At 42.6% G+C, this 17,561-nt stretch overlaps 1 protein-coding gene across 1 annotated transcript in view; it reads left to right on the top strand.

The window, feature by feature from the left end:
* The window catches only part of DOCK7 (dedicator of cytokinesis 7), a 3,076,229-nt gene that overhangs the window by 1,620,497 nt on the left and 1,438,171 nt on the right, over nt 1-17,561 (top strand). The gene's annotated exons all lie outside the window — the stretch shown is intronic.

The following is a 17,561-nucleotide window of genomic DNA, read 5'->3' as shown; positions in this document are numbered from 1 at the left end:
CTTCTTTCCTTTTATTTCTCATCATCTGAATCAGAAGATGAAGATGGTAAGAAAACCTGTACATCTGCCAAATTGTCTTCCATGGGAAGGAGATAGGAGATTCCTTTTCAGGAGAGCGACATTCTGTTTTTCTTGTAGGGGACACATTACTCTTTGAGCTTTTCCCCAAGTCCTGCTATTTCACAGGCCATGCCTAATTTCCCAGAGGAGTTTGCAATGACAACCCTTCATTTCAGGAGTTACTCAGATGCAGCTCCTTCTCAGAAGTGCAAGAGTTGCAATTTGCGAGTATCACAAATGCAAAAAATAATATGCAGTTGTTGACTAAATATAGCCAGTCTTGAAACTTTCTGTGATACCATTAAAACATTTTTGTGGGTGGATTTTGTCTCTTGTACTCTTAGTGTCATACGCCCCTGCTGCCAGTTGTGGATTAAGTGCACCTTGGGCCCCAAACTCTTCTCAAACCATGGGCTCCGCCTATAATGTGTAATTTATAGGTTCATACATAAATGCATATGTTGTTTTGGATTCACCTTCCTGAATGTTTTAAGGTATGTTTCTTGTTTAACGCAACAACATGTGTTAGAGTGTGCTTTAAATTTGTAGTGTTGAACATTTTTTTCCAGTAAGCAGTGAAACAAGATGTATTTTAATCAGTAATGACAAATGTATTAATTTCAACACTTTTCAATCATAAAAGGCCACTCAAACTGCTTTCGTTAAAATCCATCAATATCCATTCTCATGTATAAATGCAGTACCTGCTGCCCTTGAGGAATAAATGGCCTATGTTGCATTAAAAAGTTGGTGTGCTGGTGACATTGCTTTAACATTTACTGAACTACATTATATGTGCATTAAGGAGGTGGCTGCTAAAACAACCAAGGGTTCATAGTTAGTTAACTAGGTCTGCAGTCCAGGAGATAACTAAGGAACCTAGGCCATATTCCCAATTCTTCCAAAGCACTGCTTGATTAGGTGAATTGCAAAAGATCACACAGTATGTAAATGAAGGTGGAAAGGTTCAAAAACTACAGGAAACAGCTCATTAACAAGTCAGAACTTTAGTCCTATGCTCTAACTGCAGGACAGAGTAACAGGTTTTAAGTGGAAATCATTTACAATATAAGGCTGTATCACAGTAATAAGCAGCAATAACTGCATAATGGATATTGAAGTTTAGACGGTTCTCGTAATCACTCCAGTAACACAGACTATGCAACCTGACATATGTCAACCCTTTCTCAGTTACTGGCAGCTGTAAGGAAAGTACTGCAAAAAATATACTACTAAAATGCAACATATTAAGACTATATTTACTCAAGCTCATAGTCTTACTCATCTGCACTAAGTGCTAAACAAACTGCTGTAGCCCAAACACAGTGCATTTCATAACCACGTGCCTGCAAAATAAAAGCTAAATTAAAAATGTATCCATAGCTATAAACCTGAGACTTCATGCTGTCCGTTTTCACAGCTAAGTAATAAACATCCTGTCAGCATTCAACAAAACAGAGAAAACATTAATTATTCAAAGTAAAATTTAACCAAGGAAATCCAGCTAAACCAGTAACAGTTAGGAACTATTCAAAGGCAAACTACATCCCAGTTTGTCAAAATTCAAGGGTCCCCCAGCCATGAGACTACAGCTACCTATGCAACATTATTCATAGAGTCCCTATGCAAATGTGTGCATTGCTGCATGCAGGCTACCATACCTACCAGAAATAATCCCAAAACAAAAACTAAAAACAAGTCCCACTGGTGGAATCCTCACCTAAACAGTGTGAATAATAACAGAAGAAAACTCATGGCCACAATCAGGAAAAGCAATTCCCTTTAAAGACGTGCTCTCTTATACAAGTAAAACAAAACTAAGAGGTCTAATTAATTCCAACAAGGCCATCTACAAGGTCAGGATAGCCTCACAGCCTAAGGATAATCAGAAGGCCTTCTTCAGCTATGTCCAGAACCTTAAAGGTTAAAACACAGCAGTGTGCTGAACTGGTGGTAAATGGTATCACCTACACCGATTAGGGTGACAGAGCAAATCTACTGTCTGATAAATTCAACTCAGACTTCACCCTCCACTCCCCCCAGTTCCACCAGGTGAAATCATCTCTAACATACTTCCCCAATTTATCAGCAGGGACCAGGTGCTGGCAGCACTCACTAAAGCCAAGAACACCACCTCCATAGGTCCCAACAACATTCCCAGTTGCCTTCTGAACAGTCTAAAACATGACCTATCAGGACCACTCGAGTCACTCTTCAAATACAGCCTTGAAACAGGCTACTTTCTGGGTGAATGGAGGACAGCAACAGTCATTCTCCTCCACAAAGGTGGATCATCAACCAACCTAGGGACTACAGACCTATCAGTCTAACAAGCGTAATATGCAAAGCCATGGAATGAATTATTATGGAAATAATAAACAAGGACATTGTCAACCTACAGACACTGGATCCATCCCAGTCTGGCTTTCTTAAGGGAAGGCCATGCCTACTTAACCAGGTAGACTTCTTTGAAAAGGTCAATGTGGCAATGGACAAGGGTAATACAGTGCACACTGCCTATCGTGACTTGGCTAAGGCATTCGATACAATAACCTAGTCAGGTATTGTTGACAAGCTCTTTGAGCTAGGCATTAATCCCTACTTAACTCACTGGATTGTCATCTGGCTCACAGACTGAAACCAAGAAGTCAGGATTGGTGAGACCAACTCCACTAAGAGACCAATCACCAGCGGAGTACCCCAGGGCTTCGTGCTGGCCTGCTCCTGTTTGACGTCTACTTCTTGGAAGTCAAGGCTAATGTTCAACTCCTCCGACTCGCCAAGTTCACAGATTACTTTAAGTTGGGAACTAGCATTGATCCCCCAAGACACCAACATCTTGCAAGTGGTTTAACACAGACAAATGACTGGTGCCAAAGCCATACTTAAAACGTGATTCCAAAAAACACTATAATGCCCTTTGGGAAACTGTCAGCCCAAGTTAATTACTCCAGTGATAAAATGCCCCTAAGAGTCAACCCAGTAATAAGGGATCTAGGAACATATGTAAACAGCGATCTATTCTTTGACCAACATGTAGCTAATCTAATAAGAAATCATTTTATGTCACCCAATTTTTTAGGTAAGGGTATATAGGCATTCAGGTCCAAAGAAGTTATAGTACCACTCTACTCAGCCTTATCAGACCTATCATTAAATGCAATGCCTCCATTAACATGCATCTAACCAGACACTTGTAACAGTTGGAACACCCACAAAGATTTCTCACCAGGAGAATTCAGCGCATGAATACCCTGACCTGCACTGATCATCTAAAGGCTCTGTTCCTGCATTCAGTCTCCTACAGGCAGCCGAGAGGAGATCTTTGCCTGGCTTACAAGGCTTCCTCAGCCCAAGCCTTGAGGCATCCGTTGCACATGAGCAAAACAAGCATCAACATCAAAACTAGATCCAAGGATCTGCACTTCACTTGTGACATAAACAATGTGCTGAGTGACAGTTATGTGTTCAAAGGATCCCCACACTATGGAATAGGGTTCACATTCATATAAAACAGAGTTCATCCCTGATCTTATCAAATGAAACCTTGACAATTTGATGGGAAATCATAAATTTACCCCGGTCTTGCTCCCATGTTCCTTACGGACAAAGGCCATCAATGAGAAAATAATTATCCTAACTAGCACCCCCCACTAACATGCCTAACCCAGTATAGACAGCCATGATACAGGGGATCCAAATGGTTTGGGGTGCATGGCTAGGATTGTAAGGGCCCTAGTGGTCATTAGCCTACTAATAACCTATGATACTTTGAACCTATGATGTAGTAGGCTAGCTGCCCTTTATGGACCATTTTATGTTTAGCCAACTTCCTTTAGTGAGAATCAAACCCTGTACCTCTTGTCTGTGAGGTACACACCTTAACCGTTATGCCAACCATGTGTTGTATTAGGTAACCATTTGCTAGAGAAAGTCCTGAAATACGGAGACTGAAAGCCGAAAGAACAGACATACATATACTAAGTTCGAGATGCCATTCTCTAAAATTCCCCCCTTTTTCCAAGGTATGATAATCTCAGAATTGATATATATAAGTTTTAGGGTTGGGTAGATGCAGGGGGCTTGTCCTCATGCAAAGAGATGCTTTAAAGAGAAGAGTGATTTTTGAAAGTTGCTGTTCTCCTGTGTTTGGGGTCTTTTTTTCTGGTTTGTCAATAGGAACCCATGCTAATATGTCTTGTAGGACTTTTTTGTTTTTGCTTTTTAACTTAGAAGTTGAGGGATGTATATCAAGAAGAATGGACATGAAGAATGGAATGCTACACCTAAAGAAATCCCAATTCCTCCAAGCTGCAAGTTCTAGGGACCTAAACCTTGTCAACAAAATAAACAGGACATGCTGGAGGGATAGATTCCTGTCCCAGAGACTTCCCATACTCTGGAACAAGCTTGATGAGTGGATGGAAATAGGAAATACACCCCGCGGATCACTTCTGTGGCTCTGCTCGACAGTGGCACAGGAAAATAACTTTCTTGGGTGGTGTAAGCCAGGGAACCTTGTTGGCTAGGCTTACTTAGGCCCTTGGGCCGATAGCCTAGTACCTACCTATGAACCTATGCACAAAAAATGTGTCTCATAGGATGATGCTTCTGTTTACTGTAATCAGTTTCCTTCCTTTACACCATAACTACTCTAGCCCATAGGTAGTTTTATAGGTTCATAGGTTTATACTAGGCTATCTGCCCTAAGGCATTTATAAGCCTAGCCCAAAGTTTTGTGGCTTACGCCACCCCTTATATGAAAAAATACTGTGCCCATTAGTTTGTTGTGCCTCTGTCTAGCAGTGACACAGAGATGATTCCCAGGGTAAACCTACGATCTCCCATCCACAGGTCAAGATTTCTCTTGAACAGAGCCAGCGAGGTGCTCTGCCTCACATGGACCGGGATTTTATTCCACAGCATAGGGAGTCTCTGAGTGATAAATCTATCCCTCCAGCATGTCCTATTTATATCCCTGCTAAGGTTTAAGTCGCTTGCTCTAGTGGTTTTGGTGGATTTGGATTTTTTGAGGTGGAGCATGTCCATTAATTCCGGGTTGGACATGGCCTTGTATGTCAGGCACATGTCACCTCTGAGCAGACGGTATGCGACTGAATAGAGCTGGAGTTTCTTCAATCTGGCAGCATATGACAGATTTTGGAGTCCCTTTATCCTTTTGGTGAGGAACTTTTGGGGTCTCTCCAATAGCTGCAGATGTCGGGTGAGATACATCCCAAATGGGGCATTGTACTCGATCATTGGTCTGATAAGTGAAGAGTACAGGGGAACAATGACCTCACTAGATCTGGATGTGAATCCCTTCATGATCAGGTGGGCAATGTAGAAGGTCTTTCTAACCACTTTAGCAACGTGAGTGTCAAAAGAAAGGCCACTGTCAACCTGGGTCCCCAGGTCCCTGATAACCTCTTCTGTGCTTAGTGGATTGCCGCCTATATGGTAGCTTGGGGTTACCTTGTTTTTCCCAAGGGTATGACTATACATTTTTGGCGTTTAACTTCAGGCCATGGCTCTGGCACCAGCTATCTGTTTCCGTGAGTCCCTTCTGAAGGATATCCGTGTCCGATGCACTTTCCACTATGGCGCCCAGTTTGCCGTCGTCTGCAAACTTTGTCAGCCAAAGTCCTCCCATGTTGGCCTGTACTTCTGAGAAGTAGATGCCGAACAATAGGGGGCCAAGGACCGAGCCCTGTGGGACACCACTTGTGACCGGCTTGGAGTCTGACATAGCGTCAGCAACTCTAACCCTGTGGGTTCTGTCCTTAAGCCAGTTTGCAACCCATCTTGTGACATATGGGTTTACATTTAAGCTGGTAAGTTTTTCTACAATACCGAGTGGGGTATTGTGTCGAAAGCCTTTGCAAGGTCAAGGTAGGCTGTATGGACTGCCTTTCCCTCATCAATGGCCTTGGTGACTGTTTCAAGAAGTCGACCAAGTTCAAAAGGCATGATCTGCCCTTGACGAAGCCAAACTGGGTCGGGTCCAATGTCTGCAAGTCCCCTATATCTTTGTTTATGAGCTCCATTATGATCCTCTCCATAGCTTTGCAGACTAGACTTGTTAAGCTTATGGGCGGTAATTACCAGGGTCCGTGAGGCACCGCCTTTGTGGAGTGGGACCACAGTTGCCATCGCCACTCCTTGGGCACGTATCCTGTGGTAAGGCTGAGATTAAACAGCTGCCTTATGTGCGGGTTTAATTCCTCATTTAGCTCATGTAGCACACAGCCGGGGACACCATCCGGTCTCATTGATGCTGTGTTTTAGCTTTAGAGAGAGCAGCTTTCACCTGCGCATTTGAGATGTCTGGGAGGCTACACTCGCTGGGATAGTTATCTCTCCTTTAGGGGAGAGGGGTGAAGTTTGCACTGAACCTGTCTGCCAGTATGTTGGCAATGTCTGTGGGTTCAGTGATTTTTGTATCATTTTGGACTAATTCTGAGCATATCTGGGAGTTTCCACCCAGGTTCCTAACATAGCTGAAAAAGGCCTTATGATTGTCCTTTGAATCCATGGCAATTTTTCTCTCAAAATTGGCCTTAGTTGATTTTATGAGTGCTCGTATTTTTTTACTAATAATGATCAGGGGTGACTTCCCTTTTATGGATTTTGTTCTATCATGTAATAGCTTTCTCCTCTTATTGTAAAGTTTGCAGTCCAGGGAACCACTGAAAAGCCTAGCCCAAGTTTGTGATTTCTCCAAAACATTTTTTGGTTAAGTGACTTGCAAGGTAACGTAGCAGGCAAATGAGTGCTGATCAAGTCATATTCTGTAGTACAGGAACACAGCCTTAATCCTATGCATCACCTGCCAAAGTAAAGTAAAATGAGAGGGGAAGGACTTGAACCCCACAGCCTTGACATAGAAAACAGCAGCATTAAATTACTATGCTAATTCATAAGATACAAGTGGAACAGTGGGATGCGGGACACAAGTATTTATACAAAAACATGCACACAGATGTGACCATCAGTTACAGCTTACTCAAAGCCACAAAGTTGGCAAATGGAGTTGAAATGGTTCAAACCCTGTACATTTGACTACGAGAAGCAGTTTGTTAGCAACTTAGAACCTGAATTGCCAGACAACACTATTTCACTTAAAAAGTTCTCAGAACAATAGGTTGTGCAGCCAGATGCATTTTCTGAACAGAGCTATGAAACTGTAATGACTGGCATTGCTGACTGACTGACTGACTAATCCTCAGTGATTTTTCAGAAAATGAAGTGGTTACTGAGCTGCTTCCTGTAGTCAGCGGTACAGCATTTAACTGTTTTAGCCTCCATTTGCCTACTGTGTGACTCAGAGTAAGTCACTTAATCAGACAGCGCTCCTGGGTTGCCCTTAAAAACTGCTGGGTTGAGATAAAAGAAATTACATTTTCTGAAATAATATGAATTGTGAAAGTCTAACGACTGGTCTGTAGTGATTTACTGTTTGGATGTGATGTGGAGTTCAAGCATGACAACTGGAACTTGTTTGATAGAGCAGGGGATGAGACATACACACCCACCCACCTCTGTAAAATATAGTTGCCATGTGCTGCGTATGCATTCCAACAGCACTAATTCTAAGTCTCCAAAGCAGTGCTGAAAGTCTTTGATTGCAAGTCACTCAAAGCAGAGCAGCCTGGCTTCAAATCAGACCCATTATAGAAAGTATCTATTTTGCTGCTTCACGTAGCACTGATTCAGTGTCTCCATTCCAGCAGTCTGTTCAGCTACTTCATTCAAAGCAGCTTGACTCCTGAGCATTGCTACTTAATCCTGCTGGTACTGACTCAATTGTACTACTTGCTGTATGTAGTGGTGGGGGGTGGAACTTCCTGTACATTGGTCTACCAGAAACTTTTTTGTATTTTTATCCTACAATTTTTATTTAATTTGTATTCTATAGGTTGTACTAATTGTGCAAATGGATGTAAATTTAAATTGTTTTGTGGGCCGTCCTGAAGCTGTAGGCACTGAGAGTCAGCCATCTGTTTTGCAACTATTATAATCCACCACTGCCTGCTGGTTACATATACTAATAGCAAGATCATTCTGCAGTCTCGGATTTTGTACATATACACATTATTTACACTTTCCATCTAACTGATTGAAGTATTGTCTACTCTAAACTGCTCTACCTAACCCATCTACCTACCAAGCCTATTTTTTTTTAAATACTGTCCCCTTAGATAGATGTCCTAACTATCCCTATATATATTTTCTTTATTTTTTTACTGACTTGTTTGAAGATAGTATAAATCCTTAATATATAATGTACTAATCTTTTGTTTTTTTTTATTTTTTTTTTTTTTTAAATGTTTGTTTTACACTTTTCTTAATGTGTTTTCTATATTATTGTGATATTAATTATTGTGTGTGTGCTGGCTGGAGCTTTTCTCCCTCCGAAAATGGACATGTATATTGTGGTAGTGGTCCTTACACCTTCAAAAAGACACTAACTAATGCAGACAGTTAAAGAATTTGGCCAAGAAACAGGCTTTGCAGAGGTCTCTGAATCGATTCCGAGTAAGATCCTACTATACTGGGTTCTTAGTGGCATATTTATGTTGCCTTTGGCACTGTCCATGTACCTTACTACTTGTCCCCAAGAAGGTCAACTATGTTTGTACTCTCCTCTGTCATAAGCTAGGCCTCCTTGGTTCAAAAACTTGCCAGTGGTTAATGCATCCTCAGAGTTGCAGGGTCTTTAAGTCAAGCCACAGTCCCTGAACTGCTGTGGTGTGGATAGAGTACTGGTCAGATGTTTTGAAGAGCAGCTCTGTCAGCTCAGTTAATGGAGCAGATGACTGAAGAAGAAGGGTTCCAAAAGCCAGTGCCCATTGTACTTTCAAAATGCTTTGAGTATTCCTTAAACTTAAACAGCATATAGTCCAAGCACTGAACATTCAAAGGTTTGAAACAGGATGCAATCTCTCCTATGCAACTCCCTACACCCACTGTAAATTATGTATACCAACTCCAACAATGCACAGCTTTGAGGAAAGAGCAAGCTTCCAATCCCCTGAAATATCTCAACTCCGCAAGAAAGCTGTGTGATGAAAGGAGGTACTGCCAGCACAGCTCGCTGGAATTTTGTAAATAATTGTATGCCATTTGAGAAAATCAAAATGATTCATACAAGATGCTGGTCTTACAAATGTATTAGAACTGCATGTCATGTGTATATCAGACTGATTTGTACAGACATTTGTGTTGAAAAGGTATTTGTAAAGTGCTTGTGTTTGAAATGTATGCACAGTGTGCCTTACTGGAGAGAACAGAAGTGTACATGCACTATTGTAACTGTTTAAATGTATATGTTTTAACAGAGGAAACTGGAGGGTTAACTTCAGTCCAGCGAACTTTAGAAAAATATCTGAACTTAAAGTCACTTTATAGCTAGGCCATAAAGATGTTATCTCACAGGTTTCAATGCAGCCAGAGACACAAAGTCTGTACTGTGAATCTTTCTGTTTTCTCCTTGGGGTGAACTAATCAGTACTGTGGAAGCATAGATGTATGCAGTTTTATGACTTCCAGCATGTGGCAAAGATATGACCAAAAAGCCCTTCTGTGTGTATTTTTACAGGTAGGTGCTACGTCTTGCCAGCTTCCAGGAATGGGGGTTTTGCATGGGAACTAGAAGTCAGATGACCAGAAATTGTCATTCTGCAAGCTATCCCAGCAGTAATATTTTAGATATTTTGAGACGTTTCTTAGTGAGACAGAGCATTCTGTATTCTGCCTTGGGCTTGACAACAACAAGAAGGACCATTCATTACATCATCAGCCTTGCTCTATTAAATTAGTTATTAAGGTGCAGTAATTCTCTTAAATTCAGTCAGGAATATACTGAAGCTAAGTTAACATATTGTTTTTATTTGACTGAGCCTGTCCTGCAATGTTATTTCAAATGTTTCCTGTAAATTGAACTCTGATGTCACTGTGAATATATCTTTAGTATTATTTTATTGTATTATTTATTATTAAATATATTTAAACCTTTCATTGTGGATGATCTTTGTAGAGATATTTAAGTTTTGAGAGTACTTGCATATTTATTTGGTGACACTGTATGGGACACTCCTGATAGCCTTGCTCTTGGACAAACTACCATTTGTACTAGTATTAGTATTACACAGTAAAATTGGGCATCCTTTATTAAAGGCCTTAAAGTAGCTGGCAAGGGGTTCTGTTGGCAGTGGTAACTACCTTGTAGTCCGGGCAGAAGGGGGCATAACTAGTAAACCTGTGCCAGCCTTTCCCAGGTGTGTGTGTGTGTGTGTGTGTGTGTGTGTGTGTGTGTGTGTGTGTGTGTGTGTGTGTGTGTGTGTGTGTGTGTGTGTGTCAGCTGATTGGGCAGGGACATGAAGCACTGATTGTACAGAGAGAGAGGGTTGGAGGACTTGGCTTGTAACACTGGGTAAGGACTCAACTCTATAGGTGTGCCAGTGGGGAGTCTTATTGGGGATCTGGAGAAAGAGGGAGAAACTAGCCCCGGACTGACCGTGGTCTCTGTGTGCTCTTAAGTGAAATTGCACTTTATGTGGAGAGCTGCATCTGGAAATACTGTATGTGTACCTGTTATCCTCCCAGTGAACCTTCCCCACAAGTGCCAGTGGTGAGGTTTGAGGCTCCTTGATTACTGGTCCAGTGATGGGTTGTCACATGTTTCATTGGCAGTTGTGGGATCACTACAGCACGTATTGCGGTTCAGTGGTGTGGATATTGAACTCCTGTAGACTGTAAACATTGGTCACTAAAGAAGGAGTTTGAATGTGTTCTCAAGCATCCACACAGTATACAGAGTTTCATATCAGAGTAGTTTTATTTAGTTATTTATTTGTTAGCTTAGTTAGTAAGGGAGAGCATGCAAAGATATTAGCAGAGGTTTATGGCCAGCTGACAAGTAGCCACTTGGCTGAGATGCGCCAAGCCAAATGACTGGTGCATGCTAGCCTTAATAAAGGGGAAATGATTGCAGCCTTTAGTCACAGTTGCATCACAGACCAGCAACCAGGAAGACAACCAGACTGGCCTTGGGGATGTGCAACTCTCAGAAAATAGACAGTTCAACTTTTCCTCAGAGGACTTAAAAATCCGTCTGGAGTTAGAGACTTGAACTGGAGGTCAAACAGATGGAATTAGAATCAGTAGAGAGACTGAGATGTCTAGAAGCTGAAGAAAATGAGAGGCAGAATCACACAGGAAATGCTGACTCTTCATCAGGGCCATGGAGGTAATGGGGAAGGGAATAAAACCCGAGAAGCAGTAAAGGTCAGTAAATTTCTTCCACAATTTGCAGAAGGTGATAATTTTGATAGTTTTAGTCATGTTTGAAAGGATATCTAAACAGTATAATGTTGACCAGAGGCTATGGGTATGGTCCCTGACCCCCTTACTTCATGGTAAAGCTGTAACTGCCGTTTCTAAATTGTCTGAAATTGATTGTCTAGACTATAATCAAGTAAAGAAATGTTTATTAGAGTGTTTTAAGTTAACACCTGAAGCTGATAGAAAAACATTTCATGAGCATAGACGCAAGGCAGATGACTGCGTGACTGTATTGCTGAGTTAAGCACTTATTTTCATAGGTGGGCGAGTGGGTGTCAGGTCACCACTTTTGAAAAGGTGGCAGACCTTTTGGTGAGAGAACAAGGTCTTAGCACTTTGCCTGAGGACATGAGAATCTAGTTGGCAAATAGAGAATGCAACACCACAGATGAGTTGGGGAAAAAAGGATGCCTGTACCTAGCAAGCAGGGCATAACTGCACAGGAAAGGGATACCCAGTGCTGCACATTGGGTATAAGGGAACCCATGTTGGGCAGCCTAAACCGCCCCAACAGAGTCCACCAGTAATAGGACAAGCCACTAATTCAGGTACATGGCTAGGACCAAGGGTTAAATGTTTTAAATGTAACCAGTGGGGCTATGTAGCATATAGATGTCCATGGAGGCAAGGTGAGGAACAAAAGGTAGGGGAAGCCAGTAAGTGGGAATAAGAATGCTTGTGGTAAGTTATCTGGATCAACAAGGGTACCAAACTACCTCAGTATATTATATCATATCTTAGTAGATGGGAAACAGACCCCTGCCAAGAGATACACAGCCTCCAACCTAACCATTGTGAAGCCCACAATGGTTAAAGAGGAGCACTACTTGCTTTGGCAGTCTACTCTAGTAAGAGCTTTAGGAGGGACCCCATTCCAAATACCTTTAGCTAGGGTTCACCTTGACTGAGAGGGTGGAAAAGGAATCAAGCAAGTAGGTGTGTTAGAGGATATCCCTGGGGATGTCTTGAAAGAAAATGATTTTGGTAATGCAGTACCTTGTGTGTATGCAGTGACACTCAGTCAGGCTTGGAAACAGGGATGTGGATCTGGTAACCTGGGGGGAGACCCAGACAGACCATACACTTGAAGCCAAGATTAGTGAGGTGGCTACTTCAGGGAGGGAGTTGGCCTGTAGCAGTGAGACTGAAGGTGAGCCACAGCTGCCTGTGGGTACTGATGTTCCCTTGGTCAGAGTGACTGCAAGAGAAGAGGTGAGTAGTAGTACCCAGGCTGACAGTGAGGCACCGCTGTCAGAGGATACCAAACTTCCTGTAGAAGGGGAGCTGAGAAGGATTACAAAGAGAGGGATGAGACAGGCTTAGCTCTCAGACCCTACATTGCAAGGCTTGAGGGAGGTAGCTAGGGAGGCGCCTGATTCTCAAGGAAAAGGGGATTCAGTTTACTGGAACAAAGGGACCCCTGAGGGAGGGCTAGAGTGTGAGAGAATACAGCAGTTGGTAGTGCCCAGAGCCTACCATCTGGCAATTCTAGCCATAGCCCATGACATTCCCCTTGCAGGTCATATGGTGATAAAGCGTACAAAGAGACATATGTAGAACTTTTATTGGCCTGAGATTGCAAGGGATGTGATAGGGTACTGCAGGACATGTGAGCAGTGCCAAAAAGTAGACAAGGCAGGAGACAAGGTCAAAACTTCTTTGATGCCTTTGCCTGTGATTGAGGAGCCATTTCAGAAGGTAACTATGGATGTTGTGGAGCCTTTGAGTACCCCAAGTTCCAAAAGGGAAGAAGTATATTCTAGTGGTAGTAGATTATGCTGCCAGGTACCCTGAAGTTGTGGCCCTGTCCTCAGTTGAGGCAGAAAAGATGGCAAATGCTTTATTAAGAGATTTTCAGCAGTGTAAGTTTCTCAAGATAAGTACTGACTGACAGAGGTGCCAGTTTCATCTCAGACCTGCTGGCTTGTCTGTAGAATCACTGTGGGGTGAAGCACCTAAAGACAACCCTCTACCATCCCCAGACTAATTTTCTTGTGAAGAGGTTAAACTCTATACTATAGACTATACTACAGGCATTTGCAAACCAGTTTAACAGGGAGTGGGACAAATATTTGCCCCTTCTGTTGTTTGCTTACAGAGAGGTGCCTGAGGAATTCACAGGTTTCTCACCTTTTGATTTGCTGTATGGGCACAGGGTGAGGAGACCTCTCGATTAGATTTGTGATGAGTGGGAGTGTGAATCCCACAAGGAGTCTGTTGTGGCATATGTCCTATACTTCAGGATAAGGCTCAGGGAACTCATTGGCTTGGCCCAGGAGAACCTGGCAGAAGGCCAACCGCAGAAAAAGGTCTGGTATAACAGGAGTGCTCGAGCCAGAAAATCTGCTGTGGGACAGCAGGTTATGGTTCTCATTCCTGTCAGACACAGTAAACTGCAGGCAGCTTGGGAGGGACCCTTCAAAGTGGTAAGGAAGGTCAGTGCTGTTAACTACATGGTAGAACTGCTAGGAAGGAGGCAGGAGCACAAATTGTAGTATGTTAAAACCATGAAGCCTTACCATGATAGGGAGGGCATTGTGCTATGTATTTACAGCAGAAGGCAGGAGGAGTCTGAGGGAGATCTATGGCTACAGGTAGCCAGCCAGGAAAATCCCAAATTACTGTGGTGGAGCCTAGGGTTGCAAGCATATGATATGACAGTGCAGCACTGTGCTGGGGTCAGCAATGCCAAGGCAGTTGGGATCTTGATAGGCTCATCCCTCTCACGCAACATTTCTCAAGGGGCACTTGAAAAACTAGCTTGAGTCTTCGGTGGGGGGGGGGGGTGATGAAAGGAGGTACTGCCAGTACAGCTAGCTGGAATTTTGTAAATAATTATATGTCATTTGTTAATATCAAACTGAGTCATACAAGATGCTGGTGTTACAAATGTATTAGAATTGTATGTCATGTGTATATCAAACTGATTTGTACAGACATTTGTGCTGAAAAGGTATTTGTAAAGTGATTGTGTCGGAAATGTATGCACAGTGTGCATTACTGGAGAGAACAGAAATGTACATGCACTATGGTAACAGTTTAAATGTATATGTTTTAACAGAGGAAACTGGAGGGTTAAACTCAGTCCAGCAAACTTTAGAAAAATTTCTGAAATTTAATCAATTTATAGGCCAGGTCATAAAAGTGTTCTCACAGGTTTCAATACAGCCAGAGACAGAGTCTGCACTAGGAAGCTTTCTGTATTGTCTTTGGGGTGAACTAATCACTACTGTGGAAGCATAGAGGTATGCAGTTGTTTTATGACTTCCAGCACCTACCAAACATCTGAGCAAAACCCCTTGTGTGTGTGTGTATTTTTACAAGTAGGTGCTAAGTCCTGCCAGCTCCAGCAGTGGGGGGTTTGTATGGGAACTAGAAATCAGATGACGAGAAATGATGTTATTCTGCAAGCTGTCCCAGCAGTAATATTTTAGATATTATTTTTGAGAAGTCTCTTAGTGAGAAAGAGCATTGTGTATTCTGTCTTGGGCCTGACAACAAGAAGAAAGATCATTCACCACATCATCTGCCTTGCTCTATTAGGCAAGTTATTAGGGTATAGTAATTCTCTCAAATTCAGTCAGGAATATAGTGAAGCTTAGTTTAGATATTGTTTTTCTTTATTTGTCTGAGCCTGTCTTGCAATGTTATTTTAAATGTTTCCTGTGAGTTGAACTGTGATGGCACTGTGAATATATATGTCGTATTGTCATGTTCTTTTATTATTTATTATTAAATATATTTAAACCTTTCATTGTGACTGATCTTTGTAGAGATATTTAAGTTTTGAGAGTGCTTGCATATTTATTTGGTGACACTGTGTGGGCCACTCTTAATAGCCTTTCTCTTGGTACCATTTGTATTGGTATTAATATTCAATAATAAAATTGGAGACCCTTTTTTAAGGGCCTTAAAGTAGCTGGTGAGGGATTCTGATGGCAATGGTAACTAACTTATAGTCTGGGCAGAAGGGGGCATAGCTAGTAAACCTGTGTGTGTGTGTGTGTGTGTGTGTGTGTGTGTGTGTGTGTGTGTGTGTGTGTGTGTGTGTGTGTAACAAATTTGTCAGGTGCCAGGATCCACCACATAACGCATGCACTCAGGTTATTCCACAATAAGTACAAATATGACACTGTCATTGTACATGTTGATGTGAATGACCTGAGACGTACCACCCTGGACTACATGAAAAGAGACACGGAGGAGCTCTCCGATCTTGTATCCCAGGCAGGTATGACCCTAACCCTGAGTAGCATCCTGCCATCACCCAGAATGATACCACAATACAAGGACAAAATGATTGACTTCAACAATTGGCTAAGCTTCTGGTGTCATTCTAAGGGGATCCAGTATTTGTCTGCCTGGGACGACATGATCGATAGACCATGATGCTTTGCCAGAGATGGCATGCACCTGTCTCCGTTAGGATTCCGGATACTGGCTAAGGCTCTTGCCACCCCTACAGTACCTTTTTTAGGTAAGGTTCAAATGACAAATTCACCACCGTAACAGGTATAAGCAAGCAAAATCTGAGGGTAATGCTACTCAATGCCAGAAGTCTAAACCTCAAAATGCACTCACTCGAGGCACTCTTTAAAATGGAGAACATTGACATCTGTGCAGTGACAGAGACCTGGTTCAAAGCTCCAGAGAGCACCCCCTGCATTACCAGGCTACAATTCATACCACACCTTTCGGCCACCTAACCCAGAACAAAGCACTAAAGGCAGAGGCGTGTCCATATTCATTAAGGATATCCACACCTCCAGGCTAGTTACACAGCATAATGCATCCGAGATTATCCAAGTGCAACTAACTCTGGGCAAGACTGCAATCCAAATTGTAGCTTGCTACAGACCCCCCACCATGCCCCAGGATTCCCACTCCTCATTTCTTGATACACTGGAAAGTATTAGGGTACAACCCAACACCCTAATAATGGGCGATTTCAACTACCCCACCATTAACTGGAAAAACTACTCATGTACCAACTCTTTTGCTCAACATTTTCTAGAATTCATAAATTCCAATGCCTTGGATCAACTTATTCACACCCCCACCAGGGGCAGCAATATCCTAGACCTGGTCATTACCAACATGGGAAACCGGTGTTCCACACCAGAGGTCAATTCCTCGTTGGTCAGATCCGACCACAAGCTAATCAGCCTAGACATCCACATCCCACCCCCACCCCCAATTAGGGAAACCATCGTAAAAAACTTGTCCAAAGCCAACTTCACACTTCTTAAGACAGAAGTCATGACACTCATGCAGACGGACAATAGAGGTATGACTGCTGAATCCTACACAAATGCACTTTATAAGCACTTACACGAGTGCATGGATCTTGCTATCCCTAACAGAACCAAGATGTTATCCTCCAAAAAAAGGAAGCCAATCTGGTGGTCCTCTGCCATAAACAAACTCTACAACAGAAGAAAGAAACTGTTGCAAAAAAGAGTAAAATCCCATGACTGGAGGAACTCCCTGGTCAAACTCAGTAAGAAGCTGAGATCCCTGATAAAATCCTCCAAAGCTAGTTACGAAAACAAAATTGCCACTGACTCTAAAGACAACCACAAAGCATTCTATAGCTATGTCAAGAATCTCAATTGGAACACTCAGATCTGCTCTGAGTTACAGCAACATCCTAGCAGATGGGTTCAGTGCTAACATTACCCCCCTTTCACCCCCTAGAGGGCCCATCTCTATACCGGAAGAATGCAAAGTTCCTATAATCACGGCTGCACAGGTAAAAAACACACTCTCCAAAGCCAAGAACACAGCATCCATGGGACCTGACAATATCCCAGGCTGCGTTCTACAGGAACTACAGAATGAACTGGCACCCTACCTAGGTACCATGTTCAATCATAGCCTCACCTCAGGCTTTGAACCCACTGAATGGTGCACCGCCAAGGTTATCCCACCCCACAAAGGGGGAGCCACGACGGACCCCGGGAACTACCGCCCCATTAGCCTGACGAGCCTGGTCTGCAAGTCGTGGAACTCATAAAGACATTGGTAATCTCCAAACTCTGGACCCTACCCAGTTTGGATTTGTAAAAGGCAGATCATGTCTCCTAAACCTGATTGACTTCTTTGAAGCAGTCACCAAAGCCATAGATGAGGGTAAAATGGTTCACACAGCTTAT

Source organism: Protopterus annectens, chromosome 10.part0 (assembly GCF_019279795.1).
Source record: "Protopterus annectens isolate FY-2018-M chromosome 10.part0, PAN1.0, whole genome shotgun sequence".
Taxonomy (NCBI): Eukaryota; Metazoa; Chordata; order Ceratodontiformes; family Protopteridae; genus Protopterus; species Protopterus annectens.
The sequence above is the reverse complement of the archived record's forward strand: the minus strand, read 5'-3'. Positions and strand labels throughout refer to the sequence as shown.